The sequence below is a fragment of the Plectropomus leopardus genome, chromosome 14, assembly GCF_026936395.1.
Source record: "Plectropomus leopardus strain MGB_pleo_1.0 chromosome 14, ASM2693639v1, whole genome shotgun sequence".
NCBI classification, from domain to species: Eukaryota; Metazoa; Chordata; class Actinopteri; order Perciformes; family Serranidae; genus Plectropomus; species Plectropomus leopardus.
In genome coordinates this window covers 35,372,198-35,391,162 of record NC_142189.1, presented here as the reverse complement: position 1 = coordinate 35,391,162, position 18,965 = coordinate 35,372,198, and the positions used below count along the sequence as shown (strand labels likewise).

General features: G+C 39.7%; 1 pseudogene; it reads left to right on the top strand.

The window, feature by feature from the left end:
* Positions 1–453: 453 nt before the first annotated feature.
* LOC121940057 (5S ribosomal RNA) lies at positions 454–572 on the top strand (annotated as a pseudogene).
* Positions 573–18,965: the final 18,393 nt, after the last annotated feature.

Below are 18,965 nucleotides of genomic sequence, written 5' to 3'. Positions count from 1 at the left end.
AGTAAATAAATAAATAAATAAAATAAAAATGTAAGCCATGAATTCAGAGATGAATGAATGAATAAATGTTTATAAATTAACATATAACATATCCAACTTTGCTGTGAAGCACCTTTTATTAGCAAAATATTAAAATGAATGTACAAACAATTGTATTATTTAACCCTTTAAAACCTGGAATGTGTCCCAGAGCTTTAGGACTTTAGACCAATGCAGACTTTGACCGTGTGGTTTGGCTACAAGGCATTGGAAACATTTAAATGTTTAAAACAAGCCTTGTCAGGCTACACTTAAACATAACACGCGTTTGTTGGATTTAGCCTTATAATGCTATTTTCTAATATTTGTTTACAATTTGAAACATATATAGCAAACTTTGTCCACTGAGCTCACAATTTGGAAATCGGTTGTATTAACTAACTTATAAATAGCATGTGTGTCACTTTTGTTGTTGCTTACGGCCATACCACCCTGAACACGCCCAATCTTGTCAGATCTTGGAAGCTAAGTGGGGTTGGGCTGCATCAGTACTTGGATGGGAGACCGCCTGGGAATACCTGGTGTTGTAAGCTCTTTAGTTCTCACTTTTCACCAGCAGAGGGTGCTGCTGCTTATCTAATGGACACTGAGCAGACAGCAAACAATATGCAGTTGTTTTGGCCAAATCCTGTTCAGTTGAAACCACCAACGTGTGAAGCACTAACAGTTTTACATGAGTGGTTATGTTAGACTGACTGATGGAACGAGGCAATCAGTGAAATCGGTATGAGATTAGAACAGAAGTTTATTTGATGTTGATTAGGTGAATACATCGATTCGTCGCACAGTTTTACACAACGCACGTAATGAGATGTGAGCAGCAATGGGCATGTTTTGTTTTGTTTCAGTGCTTGTATATCAAGTTTGAGCTTGCACACTGCTTGCTTGAGCAGCGCTTGTCAGGCGCATCTGAACTGTGTGTCAGCTGCAGCACATCTAGAGAAACAGTGGCTCGCCGTTTCTTTATCGTGTGACAATTGTGTTTGTTGCCTCTATACCACTTTATACTGAATTAAAGTCTCTCTCTGTCACAGAGATGAGGAAATACAAAGATGTTTGTTTTACCTCAACTTCCTTGCTTCCCTTTCAAAACAAAAGCTATCTGATTGTGTCTCTGTGGACAGAATGTCATCAGTTGCTGATACAATGTATTTTATTTTGAAACATTTACAGGATGGGTTGTCAGCTGTGCAGGAGCTTGTTTAACTTCATAAATGAGTGGAATATGTGCAGTAGGCAGCGGTATGCCTTTAGGCCCAGTTAAAATAATATAACCTTTATTTAACCAGATAAAAACCCACTGAGATCAGGATCTCTTTCACAAGGGTGACCTGGCCAAGAGGTCAGCAGCACATGTCATAAAGAGTAACATATAAGTGACAGTACAGATTAATACATACAGTTGTAGATGCAATTCTGTTTTCAGTAGGAAGTGTGGGAGCTATAACACAACAGCAAATAAAAAAAATTAAGATTTAAAACACAGGCACTCTTCAATGGTCTCACACTGTCTGTCCCTCGGGATAGAAAGGAAACAGGTTCAGAGAGTTTCAATATAATCTGTAGAGTGTTCCACGCAAAGGGGGCAGCAAAGCTGAAAGCTCTTTTACCGAATTCTTGTTACTTTTTATTGTTGTTCTACAATTCTACAATTCTACAATTCCACAATTTCATTTAGCAGACGCTTTTATCCAAAGCGACGTACAACACAAGCAAGAATTTAGACTTAAGGAAAAAACCCTTAGTAAGTGCAAAAAGTGCTTCAGGTGTGATTGGTCACAGGTGTTGCCGTCTAGTGGCAGAAGAAGCCCCCCCCCCCTTTTTGTTTGTTGTTTAACTGTTAATTTTATTGTTACCCGAGGAACAGATAACATAAGAGTAGCACAAGAATGCAAGGCATAGCAACTGCTTGTTTTCTGCAATAAAGCACAGAACTAAGGGGGAAGCCTAAAAGAGCCTTATAAATTAGGGTGAGCCAATGTGCGTGTCTGCGAACATTCAGAGAGGGCGGGTGAGACGGCTGCATCCATTGACAAATCTCAGTGCTGAATGAAAAGTCCAAGGACTGAAGACATATGGATGACGTACGTAAATAAAGCATATCCCCATAGTCAAGAATGGACAAGAAGGTCGCTGTTACGAGTTTTTCTCTGACATTGAGAGAGAAGCAGGTTCTATTTCTCAAAAAAGAATCCAAACTTCACCCGGAGTTTAGTGACCAGATTATTTATATGTGCTTTGAATGGAAGCTCCTGAGCAAGGATATAACCTTACTACTTGTAATTTAAAGCCTGCTCTATAGGTGTTCCTTTAGATGTCATAATATTTGCAATGTTTTGTAGTAGCACCTTTGAATGAGAGAAAACCATGAGCTTGGTTTCATTTGTGTTTAAAACCAATTTGACATCATATAAACGAGGGTTGATGACATTAAAAGCAGCTTGTAAAAAACTCAAAAGCCTGAGTGAGTGAGGCTGAACAGCAATAAATAATGGTGTCGTCAGCATAAAATGATACATTGCATTTGACAAGTTGTTACAGAGATTGTTTATGTAGATTAAAAATAAAATGGGTCCCCACACTGAACCTTGGGGCACCCCTTTGGTAATGTTCAGAAAATAAGAGGTAGTTCCAGCTGCCTGAACACATTGAGTTCTGTTGGACAGGTAGTTGGCGAACCAGGCTGCTGCATGCTTCGATAAGCCTATGTGATGTAGGGCTTGTATCAACAGACTATGGTCTACTAAATGCTTTTGACAAATCAATGAAAAGAGCAACACAATATTTTTTGCTGTCCAGAGCCTCAATTAAATCATTTAGGACCTTCAGCGCAGCTGTAACAGTACTGTGCTTTTTTCTAAAACGGGAGTGGAGATAAAATATTATTCTATTCTAAAAATTCCTTTAGCTGATAGGTGATGATTCTCTCAAGCAATTTAGCTAAAATACATAATGTAGAAATTGGTCTATAGTTGTTTAATCTTGTGGGTTCACCTCCTTTTAACAGGGGAAGAATAAAGGCAGACTCCCAGATTTTAGGAATGTTATTGCTGTTAAGACTCAGGTTAAAAATATGTGAGAGAGGCTCAGCAATAAATTCAGCAGCCAACTTTAAGAAAAAAAGGGTTCAGTGTTATCAGGTCCTGCTGCTTTATATGTGTCCAGCTTTTTTGTGCGTTGTTTACCTCAGAAACAGTTACAGGCATAAACTCAAACGGACAAGTGATGGGTCCACACACAGCCTGCGGAGTTAAAGGTGTGTTTACACTAGCCAGACCAGTACTTTTTGGTTCAGGGTTTAGCAACTCAAATAAGGATCCAGCAGAAATAAAATGATCATTAAAGCAATTTTGTATAGCTGTCTTATCAGTGTACCAGATGGAGTGATTAAAGAACTTGGCAGGTCATTAGTTGATTTAAAGAAGATTTTATGACTTTCCAAACTTTTTTGGGATCACTAACATTTTTTATGGATTCATTTAAGTTAAAGTTAGACTTGGCACTCTTAATAAGGGAAGTACATTTATTTTAAAGCTGGCCAAAGCTTAGCCAGTCTTCCTCTGTCTTTGTTTTCTGGGCCCTGGCCCAACAATGTCTTTCTCTTTGAGGAGGTTTCCAATTTCAGAGGAAAACCAGGGACTATTTCGGCCCTTCACCCTAAATTTTCGAAAAGGAGCATGTTGCTCTATATGATGGAATTCATCATAAAAATATTCCAGAGCCAACTCTACATCATCAAATAGAGCAACTCTATTCCACTCAAAGCAGCTAGGCCATACATAAAAGCTGAGATGCAAAAGTTTTTAATATCTCTTTTGCATATAATATTAGGGCTTGACTTTGGAAGCTTGGAGTTTCTTATAGCTGCAATGATACAATGATCACTCAGGTCGTTGGCAAACACAACTGTATCCGTGTATTTGAGGGGAGCGTTTGTTAAGATAAGGTCAATGAGGGAGGAGTTTTGATGGGTTTTTAGTATTGGGCCGAGTCAAGGAACTGATCAATTGAGTCAAATTTAGTGAGTCACAGACATCTTTAAGATTATCAGATGAGGCAGTCAACCGATCAAGATTTAAACCAACAGAAGCTCACTGGAATTAAACCCATTCAAGCAAGATGCAAGAGAGGCGAGGGCATCAGGGGAGGCTGAGGGGAGGTCTGTATAAACCTATGATTGTGAGAGATTGGCCATGGGAGAATTCTAACCTCAGGGCAAGGAATTCACATTGTTTGGTGATGGAGAGTGAGGATAACTGGGTAACATGAAATTTATTTTTTAGATATATTGGCACTCTTTCACCTTTTCAAGGGTGATCACACCGGAAGACATTATACCCATCGATAGCAATGTCCTTGTCAGAGACTGCTTTGCTTAGCCATGTTTCTAATGAAATAAGGATGTCTGTATTGGTTGACTGAATCCAGATTTTGACAGCATCCAGTTTTGGGAGCAGACTTCTAATATTTAAATGAATCAATCCTATGCCTGTCCTGGCTCTGAATTCATCAGGAGTACTAATATTATTTAAAGCAGGGCCTGGATTAGGATGTACATTGCCTGATAGCAGGAGTAAAAGAAAAATTAAAACCCTTCGTTTCATATTGTGAGATGAACCAATAACAACATTATCTGATTCCATGGTGTCAATAAATTCAGTGAAAGTAAAACATCTTTTTAAAACAAAAATACAACATAAACGAAGCTGGGTTAAATTATTTAAGACTGTCCTACAGGAAGACATCAATAACAGCACTGATAATTCAGTAGCTTCTGAGGACCAGGTTATTGTTATAGTGTTTGGCAGAGTCAGAGGTTGGTGGGGCACTTGGTCAGGTACACCACGGAAGAAAACCAGGGACAGTGAGAATGGTAAACACATTGTAAAATTGTTTCACTAGCCACCCAGTTAAGGTAAGTAAATTTTAGAAAACAGGGGACTAGAGATAAGGGAGAAGGAAAGTCACCTGCAGGAGCACACTGGATAATGTTGGAGTAGTAGCACCATCTAGCTAGTTAGCAGAGGCTCAGGCTGCAGCAGGTGGAAGCCAGGCTAAGCTAGCACAAGTACAGGCAGTAGCAAGAGAAGGCAAGGCTAGCTATCAGAGGTCCAGACTGTAGCAGGTGGAAGGCCAGGCTAAGCTAGCAGAGGTCCAGGCTAGAGTAGGTGGAAGGCCAGGCTGAGGCTAGCACGGCACCAGGCTAAGGCTAGCAGGGCTCCAGGCTGTAGCAGGTGGAAGGCCAGGCAGGGCTGGCAGGGGTCCAGGCTGTAGCAGGTGGAAGGCCAGGCTAAGCTAGCAGAGGTCCAGGCTGTAGAATGTGGAAGGCCAGGCTAAGCTAGCAGAGGCCCAAGCTGTAACAGGTGGAAGGCCAGAAAAACTAGTAGAGGTCCAGGCTGTAGCAGGTGGAAGACCAGGCTACGGCTGGCAGTGGTCCAGGCTGTAGCAGGTTGAAGGCCAGGCCACGGCTAGCAGAGATCCAGGCTGTAGCAGAAGGAAGGCCAGTCTGAGGCTAGCATAGGTCCAGGCTAGTTAGCAGAGGCCCAGGCTGTAGCAGGTGAAAAGCCAGGCTAAGCTAGCAGAGGTCCAGGCTGCAGCAGGTGGAAAGCCAGTAGTTTTTAAAAATCCATAAAGCAGTTGGGAAAACTCCTTTTTAGAAGTATTTGGGAGTGAGCCTTCCCCAGTCAGCTGTTTTCCTTAAAACAAATAAAACACACTAAAACTGATGGGGAATCAGAGCACACTGACAAGCAGACAACCAAAGGACAGAGCCGGTGGCCATCTTGGATTTTACAAAATGCACTTCGATAGTTAAGGCTGGTCTATTTTGATGCAGAAAGAATATAGTAGTTATAATTATTTCTGTAATAGTGGTATTTAAATTGCTCTAATTTTACTGTAAGATGTTTTGTTGGAATACTAGATTTGAGGTTTATGACTGTAACAAAGAGTATCTGTTTTGTTAAGTGACTTAGATTTTACATTGTTTTATTTATTTTGCTGTTGGATTGCTAAATGTAGATTGTACTACATTCCTTTTACTTGAGTGGAACAAGCTCATGCATTAATTTTATTTTGGAGAGACTTTACATCAGACTGTAAAACACAGATTACTAGTTAAGACTGGGCTTTTTTTGTTGGGGAATAATGTCCTGCATTGTATGGCAAGTTTCAAAATGTCATTTTCAGTAAATTTGTTGTTCTATTTATTGAGTAATAAACAAATAATAATTAGATCAATTTAATAATAAAATAATCAATAGATTAATCGATAATAATCATTAGGTGCAGCCCTAATGTTGATGCAGAGGTGCTGGATAGTTAAGAACAATGGTGTTGCATGCATGTGTCCAGAACAAGAGTTAGAGCTTCTGTAATGTGGGTGTAGAGAAAATTAAAAGGTAGATGAAAAATGTGAAAAGTATTCCCAATCTTGAAGGTAGTCATCAACAAGCATTGAGTCTAGAAACTTAACTAATTGGCCTCCACATATTTACATCAACACACTTAAAGCTGGATTGGAAACACACCCCTTTTGTTAGTTGAACTTTTCGGTCACTACAGCCTCAAATGAGTTCAGTGGGTTTGAACTATAACATGAAGTCCAACAAGGAAATGTATTACACTCTGAATGTTTGTTCAAGACCCATATCAGCTTTGAAACTGAACATTTCTTCACCTCTCACAATAATATAAAAAAATACACTTCAAATAACAATTGAACATTTGTTGCGGGGCTTTGTGAGAAGTGTGCAATATCTTGTAATATATAGGTAAGCTAGAACCTGAGATTGTGGCGGAATGTTTTCACTGTGACATCACACTTACATCAAAGACAGATGACATTACCATACATCCAGAGTTCCAGAACTTTCAACTGCTTCTGATTGTGATTGGGTCTGTTTCTGTTATTTATGTCATAGTTTAAAGGTTGATTCCAACCAAATACTTTAATTCATTATCTATAGTTTTAAAGGTTGAGTTCACACAAATACTACTTTCTTCCATGTATTTATGGTTTTAAAGACTTATTCCATCCAAATACTACTTTGCCTTGCAATCCACCTCGGTCACCAAGTCTTGCATTGTATAATTAGCAGAATCAGCTTATTATAGTCAGGGTAGAAAAATGAATGTTCAGTTGAGACCTCCATGTTAAAAGTGCCCTGAGAGACAAACAGAGACTTCTGTTATGGTTTGGTTTGATATAAATCAAACTGACTAGATCTCAACCACATATTTTAAAGGAAAAAAAAGAAAAACGCAAGACACAAGGATGACTCTGAGGGCAGGCCATACATATTGTAAACAAAAAAACAACAACAACAACAACAACAACAAGCAAACAATGATAAAAACAATTAACACCAAGGAATAAACATTAAAATAACCAATAAAACACAAGTTATTCAGTAAGTGTAGTGATTCCATCTCCAGTCCATCAGACCTTAATGACTCTGAAAGTGAGAGAGAGAGAGAGACAGAGAAGAGAGAGAGAAAACCAAATAGAAAGTTTTTTTTTTTACTTTTCCTGACCCTTCAATATTCAAACTTCAGATTGTGAAGTAGGTAAAAGCACTGCTCACCTCTTGAATGGTTGTCCTTCTGTCTTCAATTGTTTTTGTATACCTCAGTTAAATTCTTTCACTTCACTGAATCAGAGAAACAAACAACATAACCATTGCTGCGTTAACAAAAATATTTTATTAATTTTATGTATTTTTTAAAAAAATACATTCTCTGTCATTACCTCTGATCATAAACTGGAACAGAGAGATACACCTGTTCAGCCTCCTGCAAGGACAGACTCTGTAGCCCAGCCAGGCCATGTATGATGGCCTACCAATAGAAAATGACTAATTTTCATTTTTAACATTTTAATAAATACACCATTACACCAATAGAGAACAGTAAGCCACTCTACATTGGTCTGTACACAAGTAGCACCAATAAGCATGCTGGTTATTAAGGCTTTAAAAATCCAGGAGCATGCATAAATACATTACGTGGTCAGGTTTACCTCTGGAAATAGAACACCACAGATAAACTACACTTCATCTGTGGAGCTTAGATGTGTTGGTGTTCTATGCAGTACTGACTTCAGATGGGCAAAAAAGAGTGTCCTGTTGTTCCTTAGTGTCAAGGTAGACAGGCACCTGGTATGAGGGCTTTTGAGGAAACCACTTAGAAGGCTTTGTGTTTAGTACACCCTACGAGCAAACCAAGGTACAGAAACAATAATTTTGTGGGACATGGATTTTTCAGACATGGTTTTAACATGCGTCCTAAGTGATCCAGTCAAAAGTGGACAACCTAAAGTGCAGGTGTGAACCCACTCAAGACGCATTTAAGATCTGATCGCTCAGAAGTCAGACCACATTCAGAGGTGGTCTGGTGGTCTTTTAGCAGTGTATACAGACGTGTACTAGGCCTCATTGAAAGACAGCCTACTTACCATGACACCCTGTAAAAAGAAAAAGAGACAGCATAATTGGCCAAACAAAACATTTTCATGTAATTTCACAATCAAATTAGGTCTACACCTAACTGTTTCATCATCTGTCCAGGATTAAGCTTAGTTTGTGTCTCTGAAATCACTTCATATAGGCTTTACGTTAACATGACCAAACCAACCGTGGTAATATGGAGTGTAGGTCTGCAAAATAAAAAGCCCTCTGACATCTCTGACTGCATACATCAATTTATGTGCCCATGCACTGGAACTCCAGCTACAAGATGGTTGAGCGAGACCGTGAACAGAATTCTACTAGTTACTTAGCACAAACAGAAAGGGCCCTCAAAACAAATATATTGTCAGTCTGACTGAACACCGAGGTGAGCATTACAGAGTGTGATTGAGATTATGAAGCCTCCGAAGACGATCACTACAATACTGAGCACTAAAACAAGACCACCAGTTTACGTGATCTTACCACTCTAAACAATGATCCTCGAATCCGTGAAACAAAATGATGATGACACTCCCACTTTCAGGGAAATCAAAGTGAGCCAGTAGAGAAAATCTGCAAACCAGATATTCTGACCTGGATCTTGACAACTTCTTCACAAGTTCACTGCACTTGATCCATGGTTAAATAAGCTTCCTCATCAGGATCCGGCCTTTCATTTGAAAATCTGTGAAGATATTCTCATCCCAGAAGTTCTGAGCAGAGCAGAACAGGTATGCATTATATAATTATTTCAAACTACAAGAGATGTATAAGAGGTCCAAGTCCAAAGGGAGCCAGCCTGTCCATGGACTTCATCACAGCCCAGTCCAGTTCCCCTCACAGCAGAGCCACAGGCAGCATCTCCCCCTCTACCATAGAGGTCCAAGTCCAAGAAGAGCCAGCCTGATTTGCAGCAGCAGTTGAAGGACAAAGTGTACACCTACACTGATCATCATCATTATTATATATATATATATATATATATATATATATATATATATATATATATATATATTAACTATGTAAGAATACCTCTGTTAAAATGTATTTAATAAATTTATCTTGTCCTCACTGATATATGAAGACATAAATGCAGCAGAATAATATCAGTGTATAATTGTATTGTATAACTTACCAACAGCTTTTATCAAATGCGTCCTGTGATTGTAATTATTTTGTTGAAACTGTTACAGACAATAACATTTAAATAATTTCTCTTGTCTTTGGTATTAGGTCCAAGACTGGATGGCTGGGATACCAACACAGGTATATAACTTTTCAAAATCTTTACACTGTACTTAACAGAGTGGTGAAGGGGTGCTTTTTTTGTAGGATAGCTGCAAAGTTAGCTTATTACTGGTTCCCTCATCAATAAGCTTTTTTTCCAATTGGATTTTGGTTTCTCAGTGAAAATAGACTTTGTGATGAAGTTTGTGATACGGACATGTTTTGTTCAGCAGGGTAACCCTCAGTTGTTAGCAATAAAAAGCTAAAGTTTAGCTATAAACAAACTACATCACGGTCACATGACTTACACATCATCACCACAAAGTGTCTTAATGCACAATTACTGTGCAGGTTTTCTATAAACAGATCAGTTGATAAGTTGTAAATTTAGAGTTAGAATAGTTTATGTTTGTGGTTGGCCATAAACATTTTTTAGTTCACTTGTGGAGAGTTTAATGCTGTGTTTCATGTCACAGAAGTAAATGTGTAAACATCTTTGTCTGTGTTAACCATAGATCTTATTTCAAGAAGTAAAATGAAAACCCTTTTAAATAACTGACTTAATTGTTTTAGGACTCTTTATTTCACCACTGTGTATTCACTGGAACAGTGGGAAGAAATTTTAATTCAGACTAACTGAATGAAATGTTGGCACAAACTGAACCTTTTGTGAACATTTCTGTAAAGGCATATTTGTACATCTATACACAGCTTCTTGAGTTCAAACATCTCTGTTACGCAAGTAACCACTCCCTAATTTTTTCAGCACATCCTTGGCATCGACATTTCCCTGTTTAGATGCTCTATGTGCAATCCCTAACAATAATCCCATTTCCCTCTCTGCTTTAGAAATGTAAAAAATAATATCCATGATACACACATGCACATTAACCACATACTGGATGCCCATGTTTGCATTCCAGCATTTTAAAAGTTGTTTGCTTTATTGATTAATTCACAGGGGCGAGTCCAGTGGGTGGCCTCGGGTAGCATGTGCTATCCCTAAAATCTGATTGGCCACCCCATTATCCTAAACAATGATTGGCTACGTGCCCAGTCAGGAGCAGGGTTTTGTTTGAACTGTTTGATGCAAAGTTACCTAATAGGTCACACACACACACACACACACACACACACACACACACACAGTTAGCTTTTTTGCTGCTGTTTGACGCAAAGTTACCTGAAAGGTCACACACATGTCATCTGCTAATTGTAGCTTCTTTGCTGCTTTTTACCGCTTGTTGCGGTTTTGTACAAATTTTATCTCGCTCCTGGATTGACCTGAAAGATGTGAGTAGACTTTTGGTACACATACTGTGCCATTGGCTAAACAGGCTCCATACTGCAAGGTTTTTTTTTAAGTGTGTGAGTTCAAGTGTATGAAGATCTGTTATCAGTTGTGCTAAATGTGGAAAAGTTAGTCTGGAGCCCTACATAATTAAATGTATTGTGAAAGATATAAAATGACGTGCGCCATGCAAATATTAGAGCATGAAAAGACATCAGAACATTGAGGATTTTGTCCAGAAGAAAAAATCAAAAACAGCAGAACAGGCCAGCAGTGTGTCAGAGAATGAGAGCCAGCTTGGTAGGGATACAGGTAGAGGTACAGCAGGAGCATCTAGCTTCAGCTGTACACAGGGGTATGTACATTCCTGTTAAGTTAGCAACAGATTTCTCTTGAGTAAGCACTTACTTGATGGCATTGCTATACCAATAACATTGTAGTTAATTGCCAGACTGAAACTAGAAGTTAAGGTACGCCATATATTACATTTCTATGGTGCCACTTTGTTGTGATTGGTAGGTCTATTTATATTTTAAATTAAACTTTAAACACAGGTATTTAACGCACTTATGGGTAGTAATTAAAGTTAATATAGGGAGTGGAGACAAAAGCCTAAATGAATGCTATTCTGCTCTGTGTGTGTGTGTGTGTGTGTGTGTGTGTGTGTGTGTGTGTGTGTGTCTGAGGGAGGATAAGAGGAGGTGGCTAGCACTGGCTGGATCTGATAGATCAGTTCCTCAGCTGATGCGTCGAAGAAAGTAAAAATTATGATCAATTACAGCATAACAAGCATAAACACCATAACGACATGTTGATCAAAAGTTAGATCAAGTCAGTTTGATTTATAAAGCCCATAATCACTAATTCCAATTTGCCTCAGAGGACTTTACAGCATACATCATCTCTCTTAATTTTCATGAAGTCTTGAGTCCTAAATCTGATATTCTACCAAAATATAAATTATAAATATTAAATTCCCGAACAAAAAGTATTCAAAAAGCTGACTCAGCTCAACTAAACCCATCCGATGCATTATGAACAAATTAGACCATTTGTCCAGTTTGATTAATGTGATGCTGATGTCTGAGTGCATTCATAAAGTGAACTGAAGGTCGCCATGTCCGAGTAACAACAACAAACTTCGTTACTTTGTCTGTTTAATGTTTGCAAACAGAAAACAGAACTTCCGCAACGACAGAAGCGAGGGAGGGAATGCTTGTCTTTTCCTGCTTCTTCTCGGGTGGCTTCGGCCACATTTCTCATTTTCAGGATTTTAACCCCTTCAATACCAGTTTATTTTAACTATGCCATTTTTTTTTTGTTTGTTTTTGTTGGGTTTTTTTTAAAAGAAACAAAACAATAAAAAGTGGTTAGGAGATTTCCATATTCCATATTCCAAATATTTATTTTTTTGTTGTAGTTGTTAATTATTAAAGTCTAGGATATGTCAATGATTAGTAGTAATATGGACTTTTATGCATTCATATTTTTGTGTTATGCCAGTTTTCTTTGTTTTTCTAAAATGAAAGCTACACTTTTAACACGTTTGTGCAAGTGCAATAAAAATAGTACATTATAAAATATGTATTTATATGACATTTATATGCTTTTGTTTTTAGTTATTGACAGTTTTCTCCACCAATGAGAAAGCCAGGACATGGCCACCGTGCCCCATTGGCAGCTGCGGAGAGAGACGGATACAAGTACACAGATGGAACACGTCGGACATAAGGAAAGGAGGATGGGGAGCCACAAGGACAGTGGGCACGAGAAAAGGAGCATAGAGAGCATGAGGAGCATGACATAAAGAGAGATGTGGGCGAGACACGAGGACACAGGAGGAGCATGAGGAGAGACAGTGCCCCGGAGGCATTAGAAGAACAAATGGGATTGGAGACCATAGTGAGCGTCAGCCACCAACAGGATAGAGACAGACCTGAACTCTAGCCATCAGTAGAGGAACCCCAGAGTGTCACGACACAAAGTACATGAGTGAGGAGCTTTGCCCGGCGGTGTGAATACTCTTTAGAGGAAGTAGTAACACTCTGGTACATGTGTACAGCTGTTCAATAGTTCTGTGTGTAGCCTAAACTGTATTGGTGGTATGTTTTTTTTCTGTCTTCGGCAGGTGGTCTGCCCTGCAAGAGAGTCAGCTTGCCCTGAGCTGAGCGGAGCCGTGGCAGGCTAGACTCCACAAGGAGAAATGGCCAGCACAGCCAAGGGCAGCAGAACAACACATTCTGGTGGGCTTTTGGCTCTCCCCATCCCTTGTTTTGGGACTTTTATTCATTTTTAGCCTCCTGCATTTTAAGTGGTGGACTTTAGCTCCTCGCCCCTTTTCTCTGGACTTTCACTTTTTGTTAGCCAACTTTTACCTAGATACATTTTAGGACTATTTAATTATTAATTTGTTGTGGGATTCATGTGGTGCACTGTAAAGATAGCAGTCTTGGTAAAAAAAAAAAAAAGTCCATATGTTTGTACCGGTTTGTTTGTTTTCCTCCTTGGTAATTGCCACTATTACATGATCTCAGGTCTGCCCCTGGTACTCCAGCATAGCACCGGAGGCAGGGAGGCATGGCCCTTGACCTGGCCCACACCAGGCCCCTTATTTTTCGTTGTTTTTGCACAGCCTCAGACATTGTATCAAATGAGGGTAGATCAGGAACTTTCAGCCTCAGAACAAAATAATGAATCTTATGCCAGAGTAGCCCTAGTGTACATAGAGGCAGTAGCTGTTTTGAAGTTGAATGAGCGTGTCCTTTTACTGGAGCACTTTTTCAATTGCATTGTACCTGATGAAATAACAGACTGTCTCACATTACTAATACCAAAGGAGGGCCTCACCTTGGATGATATTAACAATTCCATTCTACATTTCACGTACAAGTGACCAGATCAATCTGCCTCATACATTGCCACAAAATCTCTCAAGCAGGAAACCAATCATGCCCATGAAAATTAGAGCTTGTTAAGATGGCTCCCATTTCTATTTGGGCCAAAGATTCCTGAGCATGATCCAGCAAGGCAAGTCTTGTTGGACCTAAAACACTTTGCTGAGCCTGCAGTTGCCCCATTCCACAATGACAAGTCTATTGCATGCCTTGAGAGCAAAAATCTAGACTATTGACAAAAGTATCAAAAGGCATTTCCTGACAAAAGACTGCTGCCCAAACACCACTACATCGGACATTACCCAAAACTAATCATGCTTTTTGGGCGGCTTGTGAGACTTTAGATACTTAGGTTTGAGGCAAAGCACAGTTTCTTTAAAAGGGTAATCAAACACACTAGTTGCTTTTAAAAGGTGCCTCTCACACTGGCTGTGAAACATTAATTTATGACTGGGTACAACTTGTTGTCTCCAAGTAATGATAAACCAATGCTGGCTGTGTCAGGCGACAGCTGGCAGTGCATTCTCAGACTAGGGGAGACGTCAGGCAAGGAGGCCTGGGGTACAGGGATCCTCGCTACGGCAAGTGAATGGAAATGAGCGGCCTCCCACCCTGAATTCGGAGAAGAATTGTATCAACTCTTGAGGCCAGTTAAACACACGAGCCTTTGACAAAGCTTGTATACAAAACTATATTGTAAATTAAATGTTTGATTGTACAGAGAATTTGTCTGTGTTTCATTATTTAAAGTGCACTTTCATACAGTATGGTCATCCACTCCTCAAAGGTACAGAGGAAGTCATGTGGTCCACCCTCTTCCAGCTCTTGGTGGCACCCAGGAGTGACTTAACATCACGGAGATGACAACATTAAGAGATTTTACTGACAACTTTAATCATTGCGACGGAACAAAAGTGGAAGATTCTTATGGTCTGACACTGTTGGCTGCTGCTTGTCCTGGTAGTGCTGTGGATAGTGCTGCCGCTTTGCAACAAGAGAGTTTGCGATACAAGCCAAAGATACAAGACTTGACAAACAGAAAGGACCAGTACTACTCAACGAAGTTACTGTCGTCTCAACTCAGGAGACCAACAAACTTACATGCTGCAGAAATACACCGTAATTGTTTCAGCCCTACAATGAATGTCAAGATTCAATATATTAACCATGACAGTTAACCAAACACTTATACAACAAATGAATCAAAACTGGAGAGAGACTACCAAATAAGGGGACAAGAAACGAATACCGGAGAAAATCAAGGCCTCCAAGAAGTTGGACATCAAAAATCACAATCTGCTGTGCCAATTTCACATCAAATCTGGATTGCACAGATGTCATGAGAAGGACTCAGTTGTTAGAAATGAGTTGGAAACAAGCGAAAAACTGTCCCGACAAGACGGAAATGTATTATTGCTTCGTGGGACTGGTTCCAGCTAAAGAAAAGGGAAATGGCAAGGATGCCGTGCACTTTGATACAGTATGGCAACCGCTTAGAAAAGATTTAGGTACAGAAGAACCCGAAAAAGACAAACAGTCTGCATTTGCCAATGTCCTCATGAGAGACAACAGCAAAGACATTTTTCCGCCAGTTTATCCAGATTTTAAAAACAAGATGAAAAGGCCTGGTGCTCCGCACACCAATCTGGACCAAAGTGGACCGACCAACAAAACAGCAATACACAGTGAAGAAAATCTGATTAAGCAACTGGATGACTTTCTACACCAAAATGGGATGACGGCGGAGCATATTTTAATCTATACACTTAATAGCCCATGTTTAAAACGGGAAAAGCAAATTGTTCCTTGAATGTTTCAGCTTTTACGCAAAGCCCTTGAATGGCATGAACATTATGACGTTTCTACTGATGTGGCATTCACAAAGTTTTGGGGACTAAGTAGTCCAAATTATTTAAAAAATCTCAACTATTCCATCATCTCATGTCCCAGCAGTCACTGTCCTTCAGATATTATGAAATGCAAGGACTACTACTTACTTTTTTCATTGTAAAAAGTCCCCCCAAATTTACCTCTTCATTTTGGATTATGTTTTCATTATAAAAGTCCCCCAAATTTACCCCTCATGTTGGAGTATGTTTCCCATTATAAAAAGTCTCCCCAATTACCTCAAATTTACTTCTTAATTTTGGATTTTCTTCATTTTTCAATATTAAAAAATTGAACCTTGTATTTAACCTTGTATAACGCAGACCTATAATTAAAACAAATAAACAGCACTAAGCTTTTGCAATTACTACTTCGAGGTCTCGTCACCAATCTGAAAAAAGTAAGTTGTGGTTTTGGGGCACTTCGGTTAGCCTCTGCGATCTTTCTCCCCTCTGTCCAGAGGTGAGAAGAACGCAGAGGCCGTGAGCCCCCACGCCACAACAAGGCAGTGCTCATGTGTAGTTTTTTTTTATTATTTTTTATATCATTACACACAAATACATGTACTATTTTAAAATCATTAACCCTAAACCAGAAGTACTAAGAGGTGAAGCCCGATTTTCCGAGGAGACCATTTTGAGGGGGACAGCTTCTGTGTTGCTGCTGTCTTTAAAACCATTCAGCTGCTGAGAGACGAGAGCCCTTTGTGACCCGTTCCATCCAAAGACTCCACAGTTCCAATGTGTTTTGAAGGTTTATTGTAACAAAAAGTCAAAAGGGCAAACAAGCAGTCCAAGCAAAAAATGGAAAAATAGTAATGATGGTAAACTGAAATAGATAACAACCGAACGTGGATAAACAAACGTAAGTACGGTCAACAAAAAATATGAGGCGCTCTCTCCCTCTGTGTCTTTCTTTCCTTCTTTCTCTCTTTTTGTTTAAACTCCCGCCACCACACACACTAAGAAAAATAACCACACCCCTGGCTGTGCCCAACACAAATGACGTAATCAATGCAAATAACGTAAAACCTAAAGCAAAATGGCAAGAAATATATTTTAACTGCTACAATACCGGCCCCTAATTATTATAAGTCAAACAATAATAATTACACAATAAATGATAACCACACATACCAGTACATTTCAACATAAAGTTCATTAGGAAAATCTTCTTTCTTCATAAGAATGCTAGACATGCATGAGAAAGAGTGATCCTTATTGTCACTCTGGATCAGTCCATAGTTCATAGTGTATGTGTGTATGTACTGTAGTGCGCAAGGGGCAAAGGTCAAAGTTCAAAACAAAAGACGAAGTCAGTCTGGGTTTCAAAGTTCTTCTGACTCCAATAGAAGGCAGATTTTGTTGATTGGTCTGTTCAGAAATCCAGTCTTGGTCTTGATTCGAACATGACGAACGAGACCTCTTTTATCCAGGATAGTCTCTGTGATTTTTCCAGTCAGCCAGGTGTTTCGAGGTGCTGAATCGTCCATGATGATTACAATGTCTCCTGTTGTGAAGTTGCGTTTGATTTTAAACCATTTCTGTCTTTCTTGAAGTTGTGGAAGATATTCTTTAATCCATCTTTTCCAGAACAGGTCTGACATGTACTGGATTTGTCTCCATCTGCGTCGAGCATATAAGTCGTCCTGTTTAAACTGTCCTGGTGGTAATGAAGGCATGGTTTTGAGGAGAAGAAGGTGGTTTGGGGTGAGTGCTTCAAGGTCGTTTGGGTCTGTCGAAGCCTTGGTGACTGGACGGCTGTTGAGGATTGCCTCAGCTTCACATAAAACTGTGTGAAGGCCCTCTTCATCAAGATTTTGTACATTTAAAGTTGAGTTCAGAACCTTTCGCACTGATTTAATCAGTCTTTCCCAAACGCCGCCATGATGTGAACCAGCAGGGGGGTTGAAAATCCAGCTGATTCCCTTGTTAAGCAGAGCGTTGTGAATCTGACTCTGATTCCAGCTTTCAATTGCTTCTTTCAACTCCCGCTGAGCTCCTACAAAATTGGTGCCATTATCAGATCGAAGTTCTTTAAGCTGACCACGTCTGGCAATAAAGCGCCGAAGGGCATTGATGAAAGAGTCTGTGTCAAGTGACGATGCCACTTCAATGTGAACTGCTCTTATAGCCAAACATGTGAAAATAACACCATAGCGCTTCACAACTTTCCTTCCTTGTTTCACTCCGAAGGGTCCAAAGTAGTCCACTCCAACGTAGGTGAATGGGGGTTCATCTGGAGTGACTCTGTCCAATGGCAAGTCTGCCATCTGCTGTTGACCAGGGGTAGCGTTTACCCGCCGACAGGTAACACATCTTGACAGTATCTTTCTGATCAACACAGTAGCACCAGGAATCCAGTATTTTTGACGCAGGATAGATAACATATGGTTGCGACCACCATGACCCACCTTTTCATGAATGTGTCGCAGAATCAGATCAGAAATGTGGAAATCTTTAGCCAATATCATTGGATGTTTCACCTCTTCTGACATTGCTGCTCTGCTTAAGCGGCCTCCAACACGTAACACGTCTTTGTCCAATATAGGATTGAGTTTATGAATGTGGCTGGTCCGCTTGACGTTCATTCCTTTCCTTAGATTTGCGATTTCATCTGCAAACCTCCTCTTCTGACAGAAGCAGATTATCTCCAATTCAGCAGCAGCCAGCTCCTCCACAGTGAGATGAGGGTTTTTCATAGTCTGAAGATTTCTTGTGTTGTTTTGTGGTAGGTTTCTGTGATGCACGTTGTCTGAGTGAATACCAACATGAGTTGCTTGTTTTCTTTTTCTGCTGAGATACAAAAGCAGTTTCCTAAATCTGAGCATCCATGCTACTGCTCTTTTCAGGTGCGTCCAGGCAGAGAAATGATGGATGAAGTGTGTCACTGGATCCATGTTTTCAGTTGTTACCTGTGTAGCATTTACAGTTATGCTTTTGACTTCAGAGTCTTTTGATGAGATTTTTTCCAAACCATCTGGGTTTTGAGGCCACTTTTCCTGAGACTGAAGAAGAAATTCAGGTCCAGACAGCCATATTTCTTTCTGAAGAAAGGTTTCAACTCTCAAACCTCGAGATGCCATGTCTGCTGGGTTGGTAGCTGTGTTAACAAATCTCCACTGTTGTGCACGTGAGACTTTGTGAATTTCAGTGACTCTGTTGGCCACAAAAGTAC